General features: G+C 37.2%; 1 protein-coding gene across 7 annotated transcripts in view; it reads right to left on the bottom strand.

The window, feature by feature from the left end:
- Positions 1 to 26,991, bottom strand: part of ESCO1 (establishment of sister chromatid cohesion N-acetyltransferase 1) — a 76,014-nt gene that overhangs the window by 39,281 nt on the left and 9,742 nt on the right. For 4 of the 7 annotated variants that reach the window (XR_009251031.1, XR_009251032.1, XM_058692538.1 and 1 more), the window contains exons 1-3: positions 11,313 to 11,678; positions 10,105 to 11,071; positions 225 to 327 (exon numbers count right to left, since the gene is read on the bottom strand). The gene's annotated coding sequence lies outside the window, so the exon portion shown is untranslated. Of the gene's footprint in view, positions 1 to 224; positions 328 to 10,104; positions 11,072 to 11,312; positions 11,679 to 13,711; positions 13,830 to 26,991 lie in introns of those variants that run through there. The other 3 variants (XM_058692534.1, XM_058692536.1, XM_058692537.1) reach the window with 3 other exon arrangements.

Below are 26,991 nucleotides of genomic sequence, written 5' to 3'. Positions count from 1 at the left end.
AAAAAAATTAAAATTAAATTTTGTACAATCCAAGAAATATGGCAATGCTAATACTATACAGAAATAATCTGATTTATGTAAAATCTAACTTCTTTTTTAATTAATCTATAAATTTAAAGTTAATAGAAAAAAGTATCCCAACTACATTCTTATAAGTAATCAATGACTTGTCTTATATAAATACACAATAGTCGAAAATCAGTTTATTCCTTGATATTACTTACAATTCTTTTCCCACAAGATAGAACTGATCTTTCAGCCACCATAACTCATGAAAATTTGACAAAATCATTCCTTAAAATATCCTCTTAACACATTACACAGCACCTAAGGAGGGGGGAAAAGAAAGTGTATTTTAAAATGTTTAAAAGGTGCAAAGGAAATATGCAAATTATTCATTCACCACTCATTATATACAACACTCCACAATTTTACCCTGTCTTACCATTAGTCTTCAGAATTCACTTTATACATACCAATAACTTTAGTATTTCTAACCTGAGGTAAACTACCCATTTTATGCTGTAGAAAAAAAGTTTAAAAAATAAAAATGCAATTCATAATATGTACATGTAACAGGTTAAAGTGGTAAAGTAAAATCCTATTTTGAAGAAAAAGAGTGCACATAAATAACTACTTGTACACAGAAAAACACTGATATACAATTGAAAAGGCAGATTTAAACACACATTTACCTCTACTCTCATGTAAAACCTACTTTAAAAAAGCAATAGATTAAAACAAGACAAAACCAGAAATCCAAAGAATAAAAGAGCAAATGGTGAAAATAAAAATATGTAAGCTGCAAAGAATGATAAATAATAACCTCCAGACTCAAGAAAACTTGAATCCTAAGCTAGAAATGGGGAAACTGAGAAGTAGCTCTACTTAAAACCACAGAATCCCCAAAAACTCAGTAATTGGAAGTATCAGGCTCCGCCAGAGATGAGGATGAAAAAAGAACTCAAAAACACAGAAAGATTCCAAGACTGCCATTCCAATTACTAGCACCCAGAAAGGTGCTAGTCTTTCTTTGGTCTGGGGACTCAGGACAGCTGAGGGAAGAAGTATCATACTGACAATAGAAGGAATAAGTAGGAGTACACACAGTGATTGCTGAAACCCACTCCCTACACCTAAACTTCTCTTTTGCCTACTCAAGAGACTCCTAGAGGAGGCAGCCAAGACTGTACCTTCTGGGAAGATGGTTTTCTAATGAATTTGACAGGCCTAGAGATAAAAGATCCAAAAAAATACTGATAGGACCTGTAGTCTGTAGTAGTCCATAGTCCATAAGCACAAGCACCCTCTCTCTGTCTCTCACACCCTACAGTCAAGAAACTACCAGCCCGTCTACCATCCAAACACACAAAACTTTCAAATCAGTTTTTAGTGTCTCACTTGTAACCCTGAGCAAATAAACAAGAATAACCATATACATAAGAAAAACCTTAAAATGAAAAAACATGAAATAAATAGCTTGGCAAAAACAAACTATGCAGAGCCAAAAACTAAAAATAAGCCAATCCATCCATGAAACAAATATACAAGAACATTCACAGTAAAAAAAAAAAAAAAAAAAGAACACATGAAAATTAAAACTACCAAAGAATTTAAAAAGTCAATAAAAGCATTAGAAGATGACGGTAAGAAGATCTCATATAAAGTCAAACAAAAAAGACAGATATGGCAAATAGGAGACAAAATATAAGAAGAAAATTAAAAGGCAATCTGTATCAAAATAACACCAGCATTCTTCACAGAGCTAAAACAAACCACCCTAAAATTTGTATGAAACTAAAAAAGAGCCTGAATAGCCAAAGCAAACTTGAAAAAGAAAACCAAAGCTGGAGGCATCACAATCCCAGACTTCAAGATGTATTACAAAGCTGTAATCATCAAGACAGTATGGTATTGGCACAAAACAGACACATAGACCAATGGAATAGAATAGAGGATCCAGAATTGGACCCACAAAAGTATGACCAACTGATCTTTGACAAAGCAGGAAAGAATATCCAATGGAAAAAAGTCTCTTCAGCAAATGGTGTTGGGAAAACTGGACAGCGACATGCAGAAGCATGAATATATGTATATATTACTCAGCAACCAAAAAGAATGAAATCTTTGCCATTTGCAACTACGTGGATGGAACTAGAGGGTATTATGCTAAGTGAAATTAGTCAGAGAAAGACAAATATCATATGACTTCACTCGTATGAGGACTTTAAGACACAGAACAGACGAACACAAGGGAAGCGAAACAAAAATATAAAAACAGGGAGGGGGACAAAACATGAGATTCTTAAACATGGAGAACAAAGGGTTACTGGAGGGGTTGTGGGAGGGGGGATGGGCTAAATGGGTAAGGTGCATTAAGGAATCTACTGAAATCACTGTTGCACTATATTATGCTAACTTGGATATAAATTTAAAAAATAATAATAAAAAAAAACCCTTGGGCCACCTGGAAAAACCAGGATAATCTCCTCATCCCTCCATCCCCCCCCCAAAAAAAAGAAAAGAAAAGAGAAAAACAGGGGCACCTGGATGGTTTAGTTAAGCGTCCGACTTCAGCTCAGGTCATGATCTCACAGTTCGTGGGCTCAAGCCCTGTGTTGGGCTCTGTGCTGACAGCTTAAGAGCCTGGAGCCTGCTTCAGATTCAGTGTCTCCCACGCTCTCTGCCCCTCCCCCACTTGCACTTGCTGTCTCTCAAAAATAAACATTAAAAAAATTTTTCTTAATAATTAAAAAAAGAGAAAGAAATGAGTTGCCAGATTAAAAGGGCCCAGAACACCTAGCACAATGGATTTAAAAAGAATGTTATAAAGTATATCATGAGGAGAAAAAGATGTCCCTCAAGCTTCTAGGGACTGGGAAAAAATCTTGACCACATATATATTATACGTGCAAATTATTACTTGCAGGGCAAAAAAAGAAAAAAATTGGGGCGCCTGGGTGGCTCAGTCGGTTAAGCGTCCGACTTCAGCCCGGGTCACGATCTCGCAGTCCGTGAGTTCGAGCGCCGCATCGGGCTCTGCACTGATGGCTCAGAGCCTGGAGCCTGCTTCCGATTCTGTCTCCCTCTCTCTCTGCCCCTCCCCCGTTCATGCTCTGTCTCTCTCTGTCTCAAAAATAAATAAGCGTTAAAAAAAAAAAAAAAGAAAAGAAAAAAATTATTAGTATGTCAATTCATTAAGGTGAATAAAAAAATTTTAAATAAAGTTTTAAATAACAATTAGCTGAAATACCTATTAGAAGAAAATATCACATACCAGTTTATAACAACACACATACACAAATCAACTTAGAAAGTAATGGGGTATGGGGTGCCTGGGTGGCTCAGTCAGTTGCGCTTCTAGCCATGATCTCACAGCTTGTGAGTCTGAGCCCCACATAGGGCTCTGTTCTGACAGCTCGGAGCCTGGAGACTGCTTTGGATTCTCTGTCTCCCTCTCTCTGTCTGCCCCTCCCCCACTCACACTCTGTCCCTCTCTCTCTCTGTCTCTCTCTCAAAAAATAAACATTAAAAAAAAAAATGAAAGTAATGCGGTGTATGGGGCGCCTGGGTGACCCAGTTGGGCAGCCAACTCTTGATCTCGGCTCAGGTCATGAAATCACAGTTTGTGAGATTGAGCCCTGCATCCAGCTCTGCGATGATGGCATGGAGCCTGCTTTGGATTCAGTCTCTCCTTCTCTCTGCCCTTGCCCCACTTGTGCTCTATCTCTCAAAAAATTAACTTAAAAAAAAAAAAAAAAAAAGAATTCCAAACACTTAAAAAAAAAAAAAAAGTAATGGGTGTAGATTTGTGTCACTTAGTTGTAATAATTAACAATTTAGTTCCGGGACACCTGGGTGGCTCAGTCCGTTGAGCATCCGACTTCGGCTCAGGTCATGATCTCATGGTTTGTGAGTTCGAGCCCCACATCGGGCTCTGTGCTGTCAGTTCAGAGCCTGGAGCCTGCTTCAGATTCTGTGTCTCCCTCTCTCTCTGTTCCTCCCCCATACATGCTCTGTCTCTCAAAAAATGAATAAACATTTAAAAAAAAAAGTTTTTAAAAAAGAAAAACAATTTAGTTCCCACACATCGATAAACAGGAGAGTAATGCAAGATTTGCGCCAAAAATAGGCTCAAGTGCATGAAGCAAGTTATTACATACAAAGGTAGTATGAATCTAATTACTTCCAAATTAATGAAGATAAGATTATTCAACATTTGGTGTGTCACCAAAGGCAAGGGAAACAAGAGCTAACATGAACTACTGGAGCTTCATCAAGATAACAGGCTTCTGTACAGCAAAGGAAACAATCAATAAAACTAAAAGGCAGCCTAAAGAATGGAAGAAGATATTTGCAAATTGATATATGTGATGAAGGGTTAGTATGTAAAATCTATAAAGAACTTACCAAAACTCAACACCCACAAAACAAATAATCCAGTTAAAAAATGGGCAGAAGATATGGATAGACTCGTTTCCAGAGAAGACATCCAGACAGCTAACAGACACAGTAAGAGATGCTCATCATCACTCATCACTAGGTAAATACCAATCAAAACCACAATGAGATACCACCTGATACCTGTCACAATGGCTAAAATTAACCACACAAGAAAAAACAGGTGTTAACAAGAATGCAGAGAAAGGGGAAACCTCTTGGGCTGCCGGGGGGAATGAAAACTGGTGCAGTCACTCTGTAGAACAGCACTGAGGTTCCTCAAGAAACTAAAAATAGAACTACCCTACGATCCAACACCTGCATTGTTAGGTATTTATCCAAAGGATACAAAAATACAGATTTGAAGGGGTATATGCAACCCAAGGTTTAGGGCGGCATTATCAACAATAGCCAAACTGAGGAGAGAGCCCAAATCTCCACTGACGACTGATGAATGGATAAAGATGTGGTGCTGGGGCATCTGGGTGGCTCAGTCAGCTCGTGAGTTCAAGCCCCGTGTCGGGCTCTGTGCTGACAGCTCAGAGCCTGGAGCCTGCTCGGATTCTGTGTCTCCCTCTCTCTCTGCACCTAACCCACTCACATTCTGTCTCTGTCTCTCTCGAAAATAAATAAACATTAAATTTTTTTTTTTTTTTAAAGAAGATGTTGGGGCAACAAAAAGTCTTAAGCACTGCTTTTGGTCTTTATATTGGTACAAACATTTTGAAAAACTGTTTGACAGTATCTACTAAAGCAGAACATAGGGGGCGCCTGGGTGGCTCAGTCAGCTGAGCGTCCGACTTCAGCTCAGGTCATGATCTCATGGTCTGTGAGTTCGAGCTCCGTGTTGGGCTCTGTGCTGACAGCTCAGAGCCTGGAGCCTGGTTCGGATTCTGTGTCTCCCTGTCTCTCTCTGCCCCTCCCCTGCTCATGCTCTGTCTCTCTCTGTAAAAAAAAAAAAATTTTTAAAGCAGAACGTAGACCTAAGCTATGGCCCTGCAATTCCAATCATTGCTAACTTTTAAACTGAAATGACTATATCCAAGTACAAGAATGTTCCTAGCAGCATTATTCGCAATAGCCAAAAATTGAAACTAGATTCAATAAATAAATTTATATGCTAGAATACTATTCAGAAATGAATAAAGAACAAAATGCTGTTGTATATAACAAAAGGTGAACCTCATAACTACAATGTTGAATGAGGAAACCAGATAAGAAAAATTAAACACAGGAAGATCCAACTTGTTTAAATTTAAAAAAAAAAAGAAAGAAAGACAGACCAATCAATGTTAATAGAAGTCATATAGTAATTATCTCTGTAGGAGGTAAAAATTGAGATGGAGCACAGTACAGATTTCTGTGGTGTTAATATTCTCTATCTTGGTCTGGACAGTAGTTACTAAGTTTTTTGGATTTTTTTTTAATTCATTGAGTTGTTCAGTAATACTTTGTGTACTATGTTGTATATCTCTTTGTATTTCTATGTTTCAGTTTGCTACATATTTTACAAGGGTAAATATATTTTCAAGGACAGGCACAAACACATTAGGGTAGTTATTAAAGTAAATGCATGTAAGGGAGGAAAATATCACTGGTAATTGGATGTAAAGCAGAAAAATAGAGATGGACTGTACATAATTTATTACGCACCTATGGTCTTCCCCCCCAAACTGAGTATTCTGAACTTTAATGTTCCAAGTACCTACTCAGTTTGAATCCTATCTCACAACAACCTCCACTTCCCCTATTGATTTACAGTAACATACCAGTGCTAAGCTGTTTCCTACCCAGGTACAGATGTTATAAAAATAGATGGTATGAGGCCTGAAAGTACTAGGAATCAGCTCTGCATATAAAGACTGTGCAAAGAAAATGTATATTAAATGTGAACTTCTTGAACTTCTACATAAAATGAACATGGATTTTAAATGTTCTTCCCATGGTCTCAGCATTACCAAAAGAAAAGAAGAAGATAAAAGTCATACATTTCACCTGGCAATCCTAAAAACTCCACAACATGTGAGGAGTTGGATTATGTATATAATTCAGTGAGGGGGAAAGTTCAAGGTGCTGAAACCATCATCTAGCGTCAGATTGGAGGGATAGGAATGGGATGGTTTAGAATTCCATGACCTTATACTTCCTTCCAATTATTCAATGCTAAGAAACAATCCATTATCCCAGAGGAAACAGCTCCAATCGTCACATAACTGAGTACTGAGCACTGAGTACTGCTTGCAATGCCAGAAGTCCAGATACAGCAAAGCACATGCCCAGAATAAAAAAAATGAAGGTGGGGAAAAAAAAGAAGAAGATGTGGTGTATACATATAATGGAATATTACTCAGCCATCAAAAAGAAGAAACCTTGCTGGGGCGCCTGGGTGGCGCAGTCGGTTAAGCGTCCGACTTCAGCCAGGTCACGATCTCGCGGTCTGTGAGTTCGAGCCCCGCGTCAGGCTCTGGGCTGATGGCTCGGAGCCTGGAGCCTGTTTCTGATTCTGTGTCTCCCTCTCTCTCTGCCCCTCCCCGTTCATGCTCTGTCTCTCTCTGTCCCAAAAATAAATTAAAAACGTTGAAAAAAAAAAATTAAAAAAAAAAAAGACGAAACCTTGCTATTTGCAATGACGTGGATGGAGCTAGAACATAGTATGTTAAATAAAGTAAGTCCATCAAAGAAAGATAAATACCATATGATTTCACTCATACATGGAATTTAAGAAACAAAACAGATGAGGGATGCCTGGGTGGCTCAGTTGGTTAAGCATCCAACTTCAGCTCAGGTCATGATCTTGGGGTTAGTGAGTTCGAGCCCTGTGTTGGGCTCTGTGCTGACAGCTCAGAGCCTAAAGTGTGCTTTGGATTCTGTCTCCCCCTCTCTCTGCTCCTCCCCCACTCACGCTCTGTCTCTTTCTCAAAAAATAAACAAACATTAAAAAAAAATGAACAAAACAGATGAACACATGGGAAGGGGAGCGGGGAGAGAAGAGAGGGAAACAAATCACAAGAGACTCCTAATGATAGAGAACTATAGGTTGATGGAGGGAGGTGGGTGGGAGAGGGGTAGATAGGTGATGGGTACTAAGAAGGGCACTTGTTACGATGAGCCCTGCGTGTTGTATATAAGTGATGAGTCACTGAGTTCTACTCCTGAAACCAATATTGCACTGTATTTAACTAACTAAAATTTAGATGATAGACAGATAGACAGACAGACAGACAGACAGACAGAAGCTCCTGGGTGGCTCAGTCAGTTAAACGCCTGACTTCAGTTCAGGTCACCATCTCTCAGTCCATGGGTTTGAGTCCCATGTCAGGTTCTGTGCTGACAGCTCAGAGCCCAGAGTCTGCTTCAGATTCTGTGTTTCCCTATCTCTCTGTCCCTTCCCTGTTCACACTCTTGTCTTTTTTTGTCTCTGTCTCTCTCAAAACTAAATGAACATTAAAAAAATTTTTTTTTAGTTAATAAATAAATAAATAAATAAATAACACGGTTGGTGTCAAGACAATTAGGAAACCATCTGGGCAATTATGGTTAAGAGTGAGGTATTTTCCAGAAAACATTTAACCATTAAAAATTAATTAAGAATTAAAACATAAACAGATTAAATGTAGGAAATTATAATATTTATTTTCACAGTGGGAAAGACTTTCAAACCCTGTCACAAAATTCAGAAGACAGGTTTGAGAGACGAAATTGGGGAAATACTCCGGCAAGAAAAAGAAACAGTAATCACTATAATGTATTCACAGGAAAGAAACCACACATGGTTGGTATGATAGTAACATAACAATGTAAGCTAGAACCAAGACAAAATACCAATTTTCAACTATCAGGCCAAAGATCAGGAAGTTTAACAACATAGTCCTGGCAAAGGTTTGTGACAGGTAGTCTCACATTATTGCATATAATTCAATGTCTATGCAAGACAATCAAGCAGTATCTATCAAAATTATAAATGTTAAATTTCAAACAATTCCATTTCCAGCACTTTATAGAACAGATACACATGCACCAGTGCTCAAAGACACAAATAAATATAAAATTAATTGTCAACACTGTATCAATAGACTGAACACTCCAACAAACAGGCATCAGTATAAGCTACTTACATAATTGATGCAATTATATACACCCAACAGAACACCATGCAATCACGTCAACTGAAGTCCAAGCAAAATTCCCAGTCTTTTTATAAAGAAATTGGCAACCTGATTTTAAACCTTACATGGAAATGTAGAAACTATATACTATGATCAAAGCCTTTTTTAAGAAAGATTTTCTTGAATACTGATAACTATACAATTTCAAGACTTACAAATCTACAGTAATCAAGGCACTGTAATACTGATAAAGGAAGCAGAGATCAATAGAATAGAGAATCCAAAAATAGACCCATACATTTATGATCAATTGATTTTGGCAAAAGTGCCAACACAAATCCATGGGGAAACAAATGCTGAAAAAATGATGCTGGAACTACCGGATATCTAAATAGAAAAGAAGGAAAAAAAAAAAAATCAACCCTTACGTCACACAACCCACAAAAATAATTTGAGATTGATCACAGGAATGAGTACAAAACTATAAAGTTCAAGAAGAAAACAAAGGCAAAATCTTTGAGGTAGACAAAGATGGTTTCTAGGCAAGAATCCCATTCATTCTACATATGACCATGTAAAAACCCATGGTCTAAAATCTTCAAAGCAGCTTTATGCACAATAACCAAAATCTGAAGGGGAAAAAAAAAAAAACCACCAAAGGTCACGTGAATGGATTGATATATCAATATATAATAGAAAATTACTCTACAACAGAAAGAACAAACTTCTGGAACAACATGACGAACCTCACAACCATTATGGTGAGTGAAAAAAGCTTGACCCAGAGAGTACATTATGTTGGATTCCACTTGAAATTCTAGAAAAAGTAGACCATAGTTGACCCTTGAACACCACAGGGGTTGGAGTGCCAAATCCTAGTGCAGTCAAGAATCTGCATATAACTTCTGACTACCCCAAAACTTAACTACTAATATAGCCTACTGTTGATGAAAAGCCTTACCAATAATAGTTAATTAACACATATTTTGTGTTATATGTATGTATTATATACCGTACTCTTACAATAAAACTAGAGAAAATAAAATGTTAAAATAAATTTACAGTACTGCATTTATTGATATAAGTTTACATCCTTTTACAAGATGAATCATCTGTCAGAACCTACATCAATATTGTCCTAAATGATACAAAACACTGTAAATGTTATGTGCTATCACTAACACTAGACATCAAAAATGAAAAGATAATGTGAAAAAGAAATTCCTACTTATTTATAGGTATAACAATTCGTGTACTAATGAGGCAGCAATATAATTGCTTTACAGTAGCCTAGTATAACTGATCAGCTGCTTCATGCTGGCCTAGCATATACACTAATGAATCATTATATAATTTTTATGTCATACAGTATTACAATCATATCATAACACTGCAAACACATTTTTTTAAAAAATCACTTACTTGTGATGATAGGCTAATATACAGTTTCTCCAATTATAAGAGAAGCATATAGTACATAACGTAATTCTTTGAAAGCAAAGTTATAAAACAGTAAGAAAACTAACATATTATTAATTTCATATTAAATATCACTCACCTTATGCCTATGTAAGGATAAGCTATCCACTTCCATACAAGTCTTGTACATGATTTTCTATACGATGAATACTTAAGCAATGATGATGATGAAAGAAAAATGTCTCATACAGTTCTTGCCACAAGTTATTAGATTTTCACAGGAAGACAAACATACAACAGATAAGTTTATTAACTGTATGCCATGATGATTATTTACTATTGATTAAATGGAAGTGGGTCATCATAAATGTCTTCATCCTTGTTTTCACTCTTCACAATGAGTAGGCTGAGGAGGAGGAAGAGGAGGGGTTGGTCTTGGTGTCTCAAGGACAGCAGAAGAGGTGAAGGTGAAAGGGAAGGCAGTAAAGGCATGCACACTTGGTGTAACTTTACAGCAATACACTAATTTCCGCCTGACATTTTTGTTTTCTCATCTCTTTAAAAATGTTTCTATACAATACCAATCCTTCTTCTACCATTTGCTTTAGTTTCAGTACCTGTATCATAGAAAGGTCCACATCCTATAAGAAGTCAAAAGCAGTCTTGAATAACTGGAATGCTTCTACCAAACTGTCTAATGTCAATCTGTTTTCCAGCACTGTTCCCACATCTTCATTTTCTGGCATTGGTTCAGATGTGTTTATCTTCTGTTAACAAGTCATCTGTTAACTCCTCTTGTGTAGCATCTATTAGCTCTTCAATTTCTCCAAGATCCGTATCTTAAAACCCTTCACACTCCCCACCATTTTTTGCCATATCCACAATGTCTTTCATGATTTCCTTGATTGGCTTTGTTGTAAATTCTATGAAGTCATGTGCAACTTCTGGACACATTTTTTTCCCACAGGAATTTACTGTTTTAGGCTTGATAATTTTCATGGCTTTTTCTATAAACAACAATGGCATCTTCAATGATGTGATCCTTCCAGACTTTCATGATGTTCTATTAGGGTTCTTTTCCACAGCATTAAATATTCTCGGGGCGCCTGGGTGGCGCAGTCGGTTAAGCGTCCGACTTCAGCCAGGTCACGATCTCGCGGTCCGTGAGTTCGAGCCCCGCGTCGGGCTCTGGGCCGATGGCTCGGAGCCTGGAGCCTGTTTCCGATTCTGTGTCTCCCTCTCTCTCTGCCCCTCCCCCGTTCATGCTCTGTCTCTCTCTGTCCCAAAAATAAATTTAAAAAAATGTTGAAAAAAAAAAAAAAAAGATTTTAAATATTCTCTATATACAGTATCATGTGTGATGAGCCTTAAAGGTCCTAGAGGCTGATCTAGAGGCTGAATCAGAGATGTTGTGTTTAGGGACAAGCAGACCACTTTGATGCCTCTGGTGTTGAACTCAGGAGGTTCTGGGTGTCCAGGCACACTGTCTAAGATCAAAAGAACTTTAAAGAGCAGTATCTTACTATCAAGGTACTTCCTGACTTAAGGGACAAAGTATTGATGGAACCAAACCAGAAAAAGGGTTCTCATTATCCAGGCAGACCTTTTTGTTGTAAACCAAAAGTCTGGGGCACCTAGCTGGCTCAGTCAGTAGAGCACGAGACTCTTGATCTTGGGCTGTGAGTTTGAACCTCATGTTGGATGTAGAGATCACTTAAAAAAAAAAAAAAAAAAGTCCAGCAGCTAGTGTTTCTCTTTTCCCTTCAAGATTTGGAGATTAACAGCTTTATAGGTAAGGATAGCCCTGATCATAAACCAAATTGCATTTGCACAAAACAAACGAGTTAGCCTATCCCTTCCTGCCTTAAATCCTGAAGCTCATTTCTCTTCCTTAGTAATAAATGTCCTTTGTTGGTATTTTTCTTTTCCAGAATAAGACATTTTTGTCTGCATTAAAAAACCTGTTCAGGCAGATACCCTTTCTCCTCTGTGATTTTCTTAATGGCATCTGATAACTTATCTGCTGCCTCCTGGTTGGCAGAAGCAGCTTCTCCCATTGTCTTGACATTTTAAAAATCAAACCTCTTTCAAAAATTATTAAGCCATCCTTTGCTGGCATTAAATTCTCCAGCTTTAGAATCTTCACCTTCCTTTTGCTTTAAGTTGTCATATAATGACTTTGCGTTTTCTCAGATCATATTAGATAGAGTCTATAGGTATGCCTTTCTTATAGCAATCCTGCACCCACATAAAAGCTGCATTTTCAATACAAGATAAAAAGGTTATTTCAAAAAGTACAAGGTTTTATGCCTTCTGGCATAACTACAGCAACAGCTTCACGAATTTCCTTTTCTTTTCCTACAATGGTCCTTACACTAAATTCATTTATCTTGAACTGGAGGGCAACTGTAGCTGCAGGCCTCAAATCAATGGTACTCATCAAACAATTCAAATTTTTCTTATAATGTCATGACTTCTCCTTGCATCTTGGGAGCACTTCCAGCATCACTACTAGCACTCTGTATGGGTCCCATGGTGTTATTCAAAGTTTACAGTATTGCACTAAACACGATGAAAAATATGCAAGAACCATCGAGATCATTTTTTACTGTAATATGTAACTTATTGGAGAGACTAATCACACAGAGATGATTAGCATCACACGATGTTTAAAGCAGACTCAAACACTTGAGCTCACCACAACAGGAACATGAGGTGCCTACGAAATTATTACAGTAATACAGTATTTATGCAGTTATGATTTAATACTGCATCTGTTTACATTTCTTTTGACAGCAAATGATACAATGTAACAATGTATGTCTGTGTGCGTGCACGTTTTAATAAATTTTAACTTTTTATAACATATCAATATTTTATGATAGTAAATAATAAAATAACTTACATATATTTTATGCATTCACGAGACTCCTTTTTGTTAATGTTTTCAATATTTCTAGGCTACATAGTTCATCTGGGTTTTTTTGAAGTGCCACAAATCTCAAAAAAATTTTTCAATGTATTTACTGAAAAAAATCCGCATACAAGTGGAACCAGTCATGTTGTTCAAGGGTCAACTGTAATCTACAGTAATAGAATGTAAATGAGTCACTGCCAAGGATCAGGGATAGAGGGAGAAACAGACTTTTGGAAGTGACAGAAATCTTCTGTGTCTTGACTGTAATGGTGGTTCTAACAGTGTGTACATCTGTCAAAATCCACCAAATTGTACAGGTTGAGAGTGAAATTTACTGTATATAAACTATAATAAAGTTGTCCAAAAAACAGTGCTGTAAGTAACTGATATGGATCTACACCTACAATCAAAAAACACCGTTAAACCAAAAAAAGCAAGATGTTGAACAGGGTAAAAATAGCTGCTTTTTAGAAGAGTAGGAGAAAGGAAATGTATAGAAATATATGCTTATTTATGTATATAATAGGTATGGAAATAATATTATATATTATTAATTATTATATATTATTAATAATTATTAATATTAATAATGTTGTATAATAATAAATATAATAGTAAAGCTTTCTGGGAAAGAAAACTACAAAACCAAGTGTCAGAAGTGTAAAAAAGCTTACTTTTCACTATACACCTACTCAAATGTTTTCTATGTAGACGTATAACCTAGTCAAAAAATTAAAATATAAGTTATATTTCTTTGAAAATAGAAAGTATATTTGGCACACTAATTCATATTGGAAGGCACTAATTTATGAAAGTATAAGCCACTTACCTTATTGAGACAGAAATCACATATCACTGTTTCTTTAAATTGAATGATGATATTTCCAATGAATGATGCTTCTGATAACTTCTTGTGTTTGGGAATTAATCTTAAAAAAATCCTATAACTAAAATAAAACAATCTATTAAAACACATGAGAATAAAAAAAATACTATTGTCTACTAACTGATCTGTTAAAACAACTTAAGACTAAGCTAGATAAAACAACTGCCTAATGACAATGCAAAGCATCACATATCTCATTTTTAATAGATTAGATATAAGAGATTAGGTTTATCTTCAAATATAATCACTGTCTCCAAACCTTCGCTCCATAGAAGGAGAATATTTTCCTTCCCAACTGATGGTGAGCCTGGCCACATGCCTTCCTTTGGCCTCATGGTGAGCAGAGTATACTTCCCTGCACCCATAGCCTTAGCCATCTAACTTGCTTTGACTGATGAAACATTAGCAGAATTGATGCAAACAGTGGTTTGAAATTTCTTTGTGCAGCAGGGCTTGCCCTCTTGCACCTCTGCCATCACCATGAGAAGAGTTTCACCGGGTAGATGAAGGCAACCCTTCAGCCTAGACCCCAGAATAAACACAAAGAGGAGAAGTGAGCCTAACTCCACATGAGGTGCTAAGCCCAACCCACAGTGAGATATAAAGACCACCCACACCCAAAGCTGCCCAGGCAAGCCTAACCTAAGTCACCTAACCCATAGCTGCTCTACAGATATGTGATCAAGAATAATTATTAATTAACTAAATATTAACAAGAATTAACTCAAGAATAATTAAGCCATTGAGTTCTAGAGCAGTTTCTTTCTCTTATCCTTTTTTTTAAAATATAATTTATCATCAAATTGGTTTCCTAGAACAATTTCTTATACAGGAATAGCTAACACATATCGTAGTTAATTTTTATTTTCTGAGAAGCTCCAAACTTACCAAAGATTAAACCCCAGAAGTATAATAATAACAAAAAAATAATAAAGCTCATATTCATTATTTTAGCACTAAGAATTATAATTTTTAAAATGATGAATTATCTCCTTTAACATCTCTTCCTCCCAAATTCTAAATACCTTAATACATTTGACAGTTGGGACCTGCCTTAGAAAAGGGATAAACTGATCTACAACTCTACAGTAACTGTCAATCACTCATTTAGTGTTCTAAGGACCACTTCAATTTTAGTTTCCCTTTCGTGCTAAATCATCACTAATCTAGCATCATACAACTTAATAAATCCCCCTTTCTTTTTAACCCCTAAATAAAATCTTGCATCAAGAACTGAAATGTACCCTCTCATCTGTTAACAAATTGATAATACTACTTCTGCAACGCAGAGCTAACTTATTAATATAATCCTAATGAAACCAATATCAAAGTAAAACAAAAATAATTAAACTTTATATAAAATGACCACTTCAAAAAACCGAAAATAACATTTATATTTTACTACAGCAATTTTACAAGACATGATACAAAGTAACTGAGAATTTTAAGAGTACATCTGATTTCCCACAAGTACTTTATAATAAAATGTACTCAAGTTTTAATCATTAATATTTGATTATGAGGGTGCCTGGTGGCTCAGCTGGTTAAGCATCCAACTCTTGATCTCAACTCAGATCATGATCTTGCAGAATGGGAGTTCAAGCCCCACACTGGGCTCTGTGCAGATGGGGAGAGCCTGCTTGGGATTCTGTCTCTCCTCTCTGCCCCTCTCTGCTGTGTGCACTCTCTCTCAAAATAAATACATAAACTTGAAATAAGTAAGTAAAATAAGACATTTGATTATATTAAAATGTGTAAGGGGCGCCTGGACAGCTCAGTTGGTTAAGCATCTTTGATTTCGGCTCAGATCATGGCCTCAGGGTTAAGAGATCAAGCCCCATGTCAGGCTCCATGTTGGGAATGGAGACTGCTTAAGATTCTTTCTCTTCCTCTCTCTCTGCCCCTACCCAGCTCCCATGTGTGAGCATGTGTGCATTCTAATAAAAAAATTTAATTTTTAAAGGAGAAGAAAAAATATTTGGATTGTATATCATCCAATATATTTTAACTCTAAAATCATTTTTTTTTAAACTTTTCAGAATTGAGATAGAATTCCTTTCCATAAAATTCACCTCTTTATAGTGTACAATTTAGTGGGGGCGGGGGGGGAGGAGTTGTGTTGGTTTGTTAAAGAAAGCACGTTGAGTACAAGCAGGGGACAGTTGCAGAAAGAGAAAGAGAGAGAAAATCTTAAGCAAGCTCCACATTCAGCGCAGAGCCCAATACACAGGGCTCAATCCCACAACCCAGGGATTATGACCTGAGCCAAAATCAAGGGTCAGATGCTCATCCAAGTGACCCACCCAGGCGCCCCTGTAGGTTTTAGTATATTCAGAATGTGTAAGAATTGCCAGTATCGAATTCCAGAATATATTCATGACTTCAAAAAAATCATGGCTCATTAAAAGTCATTCACCATTCTCCTCTTCTTCCAGCCCCTGGCAACTACAAATCTACTGTGTCTCTGGATCTAACTATTCTAAATGTTTCATATAAATGGAATCACAAAACATGTGGCATCTTGTGACTGGCTTCTTTCACTTAACATGTTTTCAAAGTTCAAATAACATTATAGCATGTATCAGTAATGCCTGGTTTGTTTTTTTATGGCTGAATACTATTCTGTAGCACGAATATACCATTTTGTTTAGTATCAGTTGATGAATGTTTGACAGACTGTTCCTACTTTTTGGCTATCATGAATAATGCTATGAACAATTCTAATGAGATTTTGTGTGAACATAGGTTTCTTGGTTATATACCAAGAAGTAGGACTTATGGACCATATGGTAACTTTGTATTTAACTTTAGAGATTGTTGTCCCAATCAGCTGTATCATTTTACATCTCCAGCAGCCAAGAATGAGGGTTCAAATTTCTCCACATCCTTGTCAGCATTTATTACCATCTTTTTTTTTTTTTTAATTTTTTTTCAACGTTTTTAATTTATTTTTTGGGACAGAGAGAGACAGAGCATGAATGGGTGAGGGGCAGAGAGAGAGGGAGACACAGAATCGGAAACAGGCTCCAGGCTCCGAGCCATCAGCCCAGAGCCTGACGCGGGGCTTGAACTCACCGACCGCGAGATCATGACCTGGCTGAAGTCGGACGCTTAACCGACTGCGCCACCCAGGCGCCCCTATTACCATCTTTTTTAACTTTAGTCATCCTTTTAGGTGTGAAGTGGTGATCTCATTGTACTTTTGATTTGCATCTTCCTAATGACTAATCAGGTGAGAATCTCTTCATGACCTCATAGGTCTCTTCATGACCTATGAGTTTTATTGGCCATTTGTATTTCTTTTCTGGAGAAATGTATATTCAAATCCTTTCCTCATTTTTTATTTTTTTTTAATTTTTATTTTTTTAACGTTTTTATTTATTTTTGAGAGACAGAGATGGAGCGCAAGTTGGGGAAGGGCAGAGAGAGAAGAAGACACGGAGTCTGAAGCAGGCTCTAGGCTCTAAGCTGTCAGCACTGAAGCCAACATGGGGCTCAAACCCACGACCCAGAGAACATGACCTGAGCCGAAGATGGACACTTAACCAACTGAGCCACCCAGGCACCCCTCCTCATTTTTTAAATTAGGTCATTTTTCTTTTTATTATTGAGTTGTAACAGTTCTTTATCTGGATATGAGACTTAGCAGATGCATGGCTTACAGATATTTTCTCCAATTCTGTCATTTATCTTTTCATTTTCTTGATAGAGTCCTTTGATGCACAAGTCTTTAAGATTATGTCCAACGAATCTATTTTTCTTTGGTTGTTTGTGATTATGTGTCATATCTAAGAAACCACTACCTAATCCAAAACCATAAGATTTAGATCTGTTTTCTTCTATGAGTTTTACAGTTTTACCTTACATTTACATCTCCATTCCATCTTGAGTTAACTTTATATATGGTACAAAGTAGGAGTAAAACCTTCATTCTTTGCAGGTGAATATCCAACTGTCACAGCACCATTTGTTAAAGACCATTCTTTACCTACTGAATTGTCTTGGTAATCCTATCAAAAATCAATTGCCCATAATCATATGGGTTTAATTCTGGACTCTCTATTCTGTTCACTGATCTATATGAGGTTATGTCAGTACCACAAAGTCTTAGTTACTGTAGCTCTGAAGTAAATTTTTTCCAGTTGAGATATAACCGACCTATTGTGTTAGTTTCAGGTATATAACAAAACAATGCATTATTTGTATACATTACTACATGATCACCACAATAAGCCTAGTTAATGTGTCACCATAGTTACTAAAATCTTTTTTTCTTATGAAGATTTTTAAGATCTACTCTCTTAGCAATTTCCAAATGTACATTATCAGCTATAGTCACCATGCTGTATATTACATGGCCATGACTTACTTATTTTATAACCGGAAGTTTGTACTTTTTAATCCTCTTCCCCTTTACCCATTTCACCCACTCCCCCACCTCTGGCAACCACCAATCCATTCTGTATCTATGAGCTTAGTTTTTTATTTTTGTTTGTAGATTCCGCATTTCAGTCAGATTATGTAGTATTTGCCTTCCTCTAACTTATTTCACTTAGCATAATGCCCTCAAGGTCCATCCATGTTGTCACAAATGGTTAAGATTTCATTTTTTTATGGCTGAGTAAAAACCACTGTATATACGTTGTGTATACAGGATATTGTATATATACATTTTCTTCATCCATTCATTTATCGATGGACATATTGTTTCCTTACCTTGGCTATTGTAAGTAATGCCACAATGAACATGGGTGCATATATCTTTTTGAAATTTTGTTTTTGTTTTCTCCAGATAAATACCCAAAGTATTGCTGGGTTCTATTTTTTATTTTTTAAAGAACCTTCACACTGTTTTCAATGCTGGCTGTACCCATCCTCACTGAACAAGGGTTTCCTTTTCTCCACATCCTTGTCAACATTTGTTATTTCTTGTCTTTTTGATAATAATCATTCTAACAGGTGTAAGGTGATATTTCACTGTGGTTTTGATTTGCACTTTCCTGGGGATTAGCAATGTTGAGTATCTTCCCATGTACCTATTGGCCATGTCTTCTCTGAAAAAATGTCTATTCAGAACTTCTGCCCATTTTTAATTGGATTGTTTATATATTTTGGATATTAAACACTTATCAGACACATAATTTGCCAATATTTTCTTCCATTCAGTAGGCTGCCTTTTCATTTTGCTCATGGTTTCTTTTGCCAATGCAGAAGCTGTTCTTAGTATGATGTAGTCCCACTTGTTTATTTTTGCTTTTGTTGCTTTTGCTATCAGTGTAGATTAACAACATCATCACCAAGACTTATGTCAAAAAGCTCACCACCTATGTTCAGGAGTTTCATGGTTTCAGGTCTTACACTCAAGTTCTTAATCCATTTTGAGTTAATTTTTGTGTATAATTTAAGATAGAGGTCCAGTTTCATTCTTTTGTATGTGGCTATCCAGTTTTCCCATCAGCATTTATTGGAGATTGTCATTTCCCTCATCGTATACTCTTGGGTCCTTTTGTAGTTAAGTTTTTAAATGAGGAAGTGTGAGTCTCTCAGCTTTGTTTTTTCTTTTTCAAGATTGTTTTGGCTATACGATACTAATTTTAGCAATTTCTGCAAAAATGTCGCTAGGATTTTGACAGGGATTGCACTGAATCTGTAGATCATTTTGAGGAATACTATCATCTTAATATGAAGTCTTCTAATTCTTGAACACAGATAGTTTTTCACTTATTTAAGTCATCCTTAATTTTTCAAAATATGTTTTAGAATTTTCAGTGCACAAGTCTTATACTTTTGTTAAATCTATTCCTAAGTACTTTACTCCTTTTGATTATATTATAAAAGGAATTTTTTTCTTAATTTCCTTTTTAGATGGTTCATGTCTAGAATTAAATACAACTGATTTTTGTACAATGATCTTGTAACATATAACCTTGTTGAATTCATATATTAGTACTAACAAGCTTTGGGCTTTTTTTGTGGATTCCTTAGAATTTTCTATATCTAAGGTCATGTCATCTGCAAACAAAAATTATTTTATTCCTTTCCAATCTGGATGTCTTTATTTCTTTTTCTTGCCTAACTGCCCTGGCTAGAACCTCCGGCACAATGTTGAGTAAAGGTGGCAAAAGCAAACATTCTTGTCTTATTTCTGAACTTAAGAGTAAAACCCTCAGTCTTTCACCATCAAGTATAATGTCAGAGACAGGCTTTTCACAGATGCTTTTCTAGTCTTCATTTGTTGAGTGTTTTAATCATGAAGGGTGTTGGATTTTGTTAAATGCTTTCTCTACATCTGCTAAGGTGATCATGTGAGTTTTTCCCCCTTTATTCTTTTAACCTAGTGTATTACTTTGTCATATGCTGAGCCAACTTTGCACTGCTGGAATAAATCCCACTTCATCATGGTGCATAATTCTTTTTATACGCTCTTTGATTCAGTATGTATGTATGTAGTTGAGGATTTTCTGTGTAATAAGAAATATTGATCTGTAGCTTCTTTTACTTGTGATGTCCTTGTCTAGTTTTTGTATCGGAGTTATATTCTTGACTCAGTTTCTTTCTAGGAATTTGTCCATTTCGCCCAAACTTCTCAAGCCTGTATAGTGGTCCAAAATCCATAGAGAGAACAACACTAACTTTAAGAAGTAGCTATTTACATCCTTCTACTACCATGTCTCTCATTCTTCAGTAGCAAAGTCTCTGTAAACTAGCTGCTCCCTGTGGAGTAGCTTCTAAAGGAAGGAATTAAATATCAATCCAAGGCTTCCAGTTTTTCATTTTTCCTGGGTTTCTCCATGAACACTAAAAGGGGCAAAGGGGGCTTTGCTAATCACAGAGACCTGTGTTTCTATCTTGAGAAGTTCATGCTTGTTATTAACAAACCATCCAATTACAATTTCTATATCCTTTAGAACTGGCAGAACACAGAGCAGGCATTATATACCTATGTAACACAAAGTGTAAGATGCACTTGGAAGAAGTGGAATTTTCACAGGAGGAAAAAAAAAAAAATCTGATTGTCCTTGACTTACAGTCACCATCTTGGATTTGTGCCTAGTATTGAAGAAGTCATGATCATTTCTATGACTATAGTCATAAAAAACAGAAGGTTAAATAAATAGGGGCAATAGCATCCATCCATTCATGAATAGATCAAAATTTTCCCTAAATCATCAAAAGGTTAAAGACAAACAGAAATACTAACAAATTTAAGGGTTCTAGAATAAAATCAAAAAAAGCTAGAACTTGATTTATCTTGACCCCAACAATAAAATTCTTCAATCTTGTAAAAAGTTTCTAACAAAAAAACCTACATCTTATATAATAAAATTTACTATAATATAATCACACTCAATACCCAAAAAGCAAATAACCCAGTTAAGAAATGGGCAGAAGACATGAACACACACTTTTCCAAAGAAGACATCCAGATGGCTAACAGACATAGGAAAAGATACTCAACATCAATCATCACTAAGTAAATACAAACCAAAACCACAATGAGATACCACCTGATACCTGTCACAATTGCTAAAATTAACAACACAACAAACAACAGGTGTTGACAGGATGCAAAGGGAAACCCTCTTGCACTGCTGGGAATACAAACTGGTACAGCCACTCTGGAGAACACTATGGAGGTTCTTCAAGAAACCAAAAATAGCGGTGCCTGGGTGGCTCAGTCGGTTGAGCGACTGACTCTTGGTTTCGGCTCAGGTCATGACCTCACATTTCATGGTTTCAAGCCCTGAGTTGGGCTCTGTGCTGATGGCTGGGAGCCTGCTTCAGATTCTCTCTCTCTCCCTCTCTCTTTCTGCCCCCCACCCCCGCTTGCTCTCTGTCTCTCTCAAAATGAATAAACAAACTTTTAAAAAAATTAAAAAGAAAAAAAAGAAACTAAAAAGAACTATCCTGTGATCCAACAACTGCACTGTTAGGTATTTCCCCAAAAGATTTAAAAATACAGATTTGAAGGGGTACATGCACCCCAGTGTTTATAGCAGCATTATCAACAATAGCCAAACTGTGGAGAGAGCCCAAATGTCCACTGACTGATAAATTGATAGATGTGGTGTATATATACAACAGAATATTACTCAGCCGTCAAAAAGAAACCCTGCCATTTGCAACAACGTGGATGGAGCTAGAACATAGTCAATCAGAGAAAGACAAATACCCAATGATTTCACTCTTACGTGGAATTTAAGAAACAAAACAGATGAACATGTGGGAAGGTGCGGAGAGAAGAGAGGGAAACAAACCACAAGAGACTCCTAATGATAGAGAAAAAACTATAGGTTGATGGGAGAGGGGTGAGATGGGTGATGGGTACTAAGAAGGGCACTTGTTGTGATGAGCACTGGGTGTTGTATGTAAGTAATGAATCACTGAGTTCTACTCCTGAAACCAATACTGCACTGTATGTTAACTAAAATTTAAATTTAAAAAGGGGGAGGGGGGAGAAAATGACAGAGATGAAAGCTATAATAAAGAGTGTAAAATGTGAAAAAAGGCAAATCAATGGAACAAAAAGTCTAGAAATAGACACATTTAGACAAACCACCAAATTTTAAAATGTGCAAAAGAATTGAATATATACCTCACAAAGATAATTTACAAATGGCCAATAAGGATCTCACAAAGTATTTTACATCAGTCATCAGGAAAATGCAAATTAAAAACACAATGAGACACCACCACAAACACATTAAAATGGCTAAAATTTAAAAGACTGACAAAATCCAGTATTTGTGAGGTTGTGGAATATATGAACTCTAAGAACATGCTGCTGGGATGAAATAAAATAAACACTTAGGAAATTTGGTACTTTCTTATAAAGTTAAATTTCATGTACAAATTCCAGTCCTAAAATATTTACCACCCAAAATAAAAACATATGAAAAAACAATAAAAGCATATGACCACAAAAAGACCTATATAAAAATGTTTCTATTAGTTTTACACATAATAGCCAAAATGTGGCTGCAACTCCCTGCATCGATTACTAGTATATAAAAATAAACTGTGGTATTTTCATGCAATGGGATACTTAGGAGAAAAAAACAAACATAAGCATGTTGTTTATGCAACATGAACGAAATTTTTAAAAATCATTATGTTAAGGGAAGGAAGTCAAACACTGCATAATCCCACTTATATGCGGTTCTAGAAGAGGCAAAACTCATCTATAATAACAGAAAACACAACAGTGATTACCGGGAGTCAGGAACATACCTGAATACATTCCAAGAGACCTTTTGGGGGTGATGGAAATGTCCTTTATCTTGGAGTGTTAGCTCCACAGTGTTCATATGCCCAAACTTATCAAACTTTATTATCTTAAACTGTGCGTTATACTAAATGCACATTTAAAAACCCATTTGGCAAAAAAAAAAAAAAAAAAAAAAATTTATGAGGCTTTCAGGGTTGGAGATCTTTTTAAGAAGCTACAAATATTGGGGCGCCTGGGTAGCTCAGTCGGTTAAGCATCCGACTTCAGCTCAGGTCATGATCTCACGGCTGGTGGGTTCAAGCCCCACGTCGGGCTCTGTGCGGACACCTCAGAGCCTGGAGACTGCTTCAGATTCTTTGTCTCCCTCTCTCTGCCCCTCCCCTGCTCGTGTTCTCTCTCTCTCATAAATAAAAAAACATTAAAAAAACTTTTAAAAAAAGTTCTTTTGAAAGTTACAATTAAATCTGATATTGGCTTTTAAATATAACTTACTGATAAATAACAAGCTTTTCTCTTCACAAAATAGCAAAATCAATACCTAACAAGTGGAAGCATTTTCATATTAAATACAGTACATAAAAAATAACTTACTTTTTTTTAAGTAAGTTCTATGCCCAACATGGGGTCTGAACTTACAACCCTAAGATCAGGAGTTGCATGCTCAACCAACTAAGCCAGCCAGGCACCCCCATAAAAAAATAATTTAAAACAAACAAAACTCACACCAGATATGTAAATATCATGTACTCAAGAACAAAAGTCAGTTCCTCCAGGGAGGAACAGTGCCTTCTTTTTTATGTTCCCAACAAGCACTTTACTCAATGCACAAATATTTATTATACCTCTAATACAGGATTTATCAGTTATATAGGAAGTATGCTTATATAATGTATGTCCTGCACTATAATAAACGCTCCAAATCATTTCTGCACCCCAGTTATCAAACAGTAATTATTTGTCAACCTACAGATGATGGATTTGACCACAAAAAAAATGGTATCTTAGAGCTGAAGAGCCTGTTATCTACTGGCATTAGAATCTTGAAAACTGCAAAATGCCTCAAGAATAGTTGCCTCAAGGGGTGCCTGGGTGACTCAGTCCGTTAAGCGATCAACTCTTGATTTTGGCTCAGACGATGATCTTACAGTTTGTGAGATTGAGCCCTGTGTGGAGCTCCACTCTGACAACATGGAGCCTGCTTGGGATTCTCTCTCTTCCTCTCTCCCCTATTCTACTCGTTCTATCCCTCTCTCAAAATAAATAAATATTTAAAAGCCTGCTTGGGATTCTCTCTCTCCCTCTCTATACTCCTCCCCCATGTGCACATGCGCGCTCTCTCTCTCTCGTTCTTTCTGAAAAATAAACTTTAAAAAAAAAAAAAAAAGAAAAGAAAAAGAAATGAGGCACCTGGATGGCTCAGTCGGTTGAGTGTCCAACTTCTGCTCAGGTCGTGATCTCATGGTTCATGAGTTCGAGCCCCATGTCAGGTTCCCTGCTGCCAGCGCCAAGCCTGTTTCAGATCCTCTGTCCCTCTCTCTCTCTCTCTGCCCTGCCTCCGTTTTCTCTCTCTCTCAAAATAAAAACATCACAAAAAAAAAAAGAAAGAAAATCTATTCTACATAAAGCATAAGAAAACATACTTTTAAAAAACCACAAGATACGTGAACTTACCCTACCAGACATCAACAATTAATAAAATCAGGGTGCCTCGGTGGCTCAGTAGGTTGGACGTCCAACTTTGGCTCAGGTTATGATCTCATAGTTTATGGGTTCGAGCCCCGCGTCAGGCTCTGTGCTGATGGCTCAGAGTCTGGAGCCTGCTTTGGATTCTGTGTGTGTGTGTGTGTGTGTGTGTGTGTGTGTGTGTCTCTCTCTCTCTGCCCCTCCCCCACTCACACTCTCCATCTCTCTCAAAAAAGGAATAAACATTAAAAATTAATAAAGCCATAGTAATGTGTTATACTGAAAGACAAATAGAACAATGGAACAGACTAATGACACAAAGCAGAGTGCCCACAATCAGACTCATGAATGTATGGTCAACGGCTTTTTTTTTTTTTTTTAATGTTTTTCTTTTTTTTTTTTTTTTTTTTTAATTTTTGAGAGAGAGACAGAGAGACAGAGAAAGAGGGAGACACAGAATCCGAAGCAGGCTCCAGGCTCTGAGCTGTCAGCATAGAGCCCGACATGGGGCTCGAACCCACGAACCATGAGATCATGACCTGAGTTGAAGTCAGACACTCCACTGACTGAGCCACCCTGGAGCCCCGGTCAACTGCTTTAAGACAAATAGTACTACAGCTGGGAAAATAGATTTTTTAAAGAAACAGTGCTGAGACAGTGGGCAGGGGGTGGGGGGGTGGGGAGGAAAACTGGTTTCCTACTTTGTACCATATACTAAAGTCAATGCCAAATTGAATACAGACACAAAATGTGAAAGGTGAAACTTACAAAGTATTAGTACACAAAGATGATATTTTCTAAAATCCTACAAATCAAGGGGCGCCTGGGTGGCGCAGTCGGTTAAGCGTCCGACTTCAGCCAGGTCACGATCTCGCGGTCTGTGAGTTCGAGCCCCGCGTCGGGCTCTGGGCTGATGGCTCGGAGCCTGGAGCCTGTTTCCGATTCTGTGTCTCCCTCTCTCTCTGCCCCTCCCCCGTTCATGCTCTGTCTCTCTCTGTCCCAAAAATAAATAAAAAACGTTGAAAAAAAAAAAATTTAAAATAAAAATCCTACAAATCAATTAAATGGCCAACTGAAGGAAAAAAGGACAAGAAATTTAAACAAGTTCATCACAAAAAGGAGGAGGAGGAAGGAAGGGGGGAGAAGAGGAGAGAAACCCAATAGGGCAATGAACAAACACCACAATGGCTAAAATTTTAAAGTTTAAGAAGACAAAGTATTGGTAAGAATGTGAGGTAAAAGGGCACCTGGGTAGCTCAATCAGTTAAGCGACTGTCTCTTGATTTCAGCTCAGATCATGATCTCCTGGTTTGTGGGATCAAGCCCAGCATCTGGCTCTGCTCGGACAGCATGGAGCCTGTTTGGGATTCATTCATTCATTATCTCTCTCTCCACCCCTTCCCCATTCACATGTGTGCATGCTCTCAAAATAAATAAACTTAAAAAATAAAAATAAAAAAAAAAGAATGTGAGGTAAAATATTGCTGGTAGCAGTATCTATTATACAAACACCTTAGAGAATAGGTCAAAAGAGCAACCAGTCTATAATGAAACAGATGGCTGAAGAATCCCAAAAGGAACCTTGAGGCTAGTGGGAGTGCACACAGGAAAGGGAGTGGATTTTGAGTATGAAAAATCTGTCAGGCATGTGACATTTGGGGGGGAAACTGTGCAAGCACCTTTTTTTTTTTTTTTTAACGTTTATTTGTTTTTGAGAGAGAGCAAGCAAGTGGGGAAGGGGCAGAGAGAGGGAGACAGAATCCGAAGCAGGCTCCAAGTTGTCAGCGCAAAGCCCAAGATGGGGCTTGAACTCACAAACCATGAAATCATGACCTGAGCTGAAGTCAGACACTCAAACGACTGAGCCACCCTGGCGCTCCTGCCCTACCACATTAAAATATTAGGCAAAAGAAAAGCAAGGCAATTATTAACTCCAAGGGGTAAAAGGGTGGGGTGGGGGGGAGAGAGAGAGACAGTTTCAGAATACTCAGCTCAGCAGTAAAACATTTACATAGTTATAACAACACTCACTACTGGCTTAACCAGCAACTGAAATAGAACTCTTTTAAGGGGATATGGGGAAGGAAGCAGGAGAGCTAAATTTTTTAATTTTTTTTTTTTTAACGTTTATTTATTTTTGAGACAGAGACAAAGCATGAACGGGGGAGGGTCAGATAGAGGGAGACACAGAATCTGAAACAGGCTCCAGGTCTGAGCTGTCAGCACAGAGCCCGACGCGGGCCTCGAACTCACGGACCGCGAGATCATGACCTGAGCCGAAGTCGGCCGCTTAACCGACTGAGCCACCCAG

This window comes from Neofelis nebulosa, chromosome 11 (genome assembly GCF_028018385.1).
Source record: "Neofelis nebulosa isolate mNeoNeb1 chromosome 11, mNeoNeb1.pri, whole genome shotgun sequence".
NCBI classification, from domain to species: Eukaryota; Metazoa; Chordata; class Mammalia; order Carnivora; family Felidae; genus Neofelis; species Neofelis nebulosa.
This window is presented reverse-complemented; position numbering and strand designations above follow the sequence as displayed.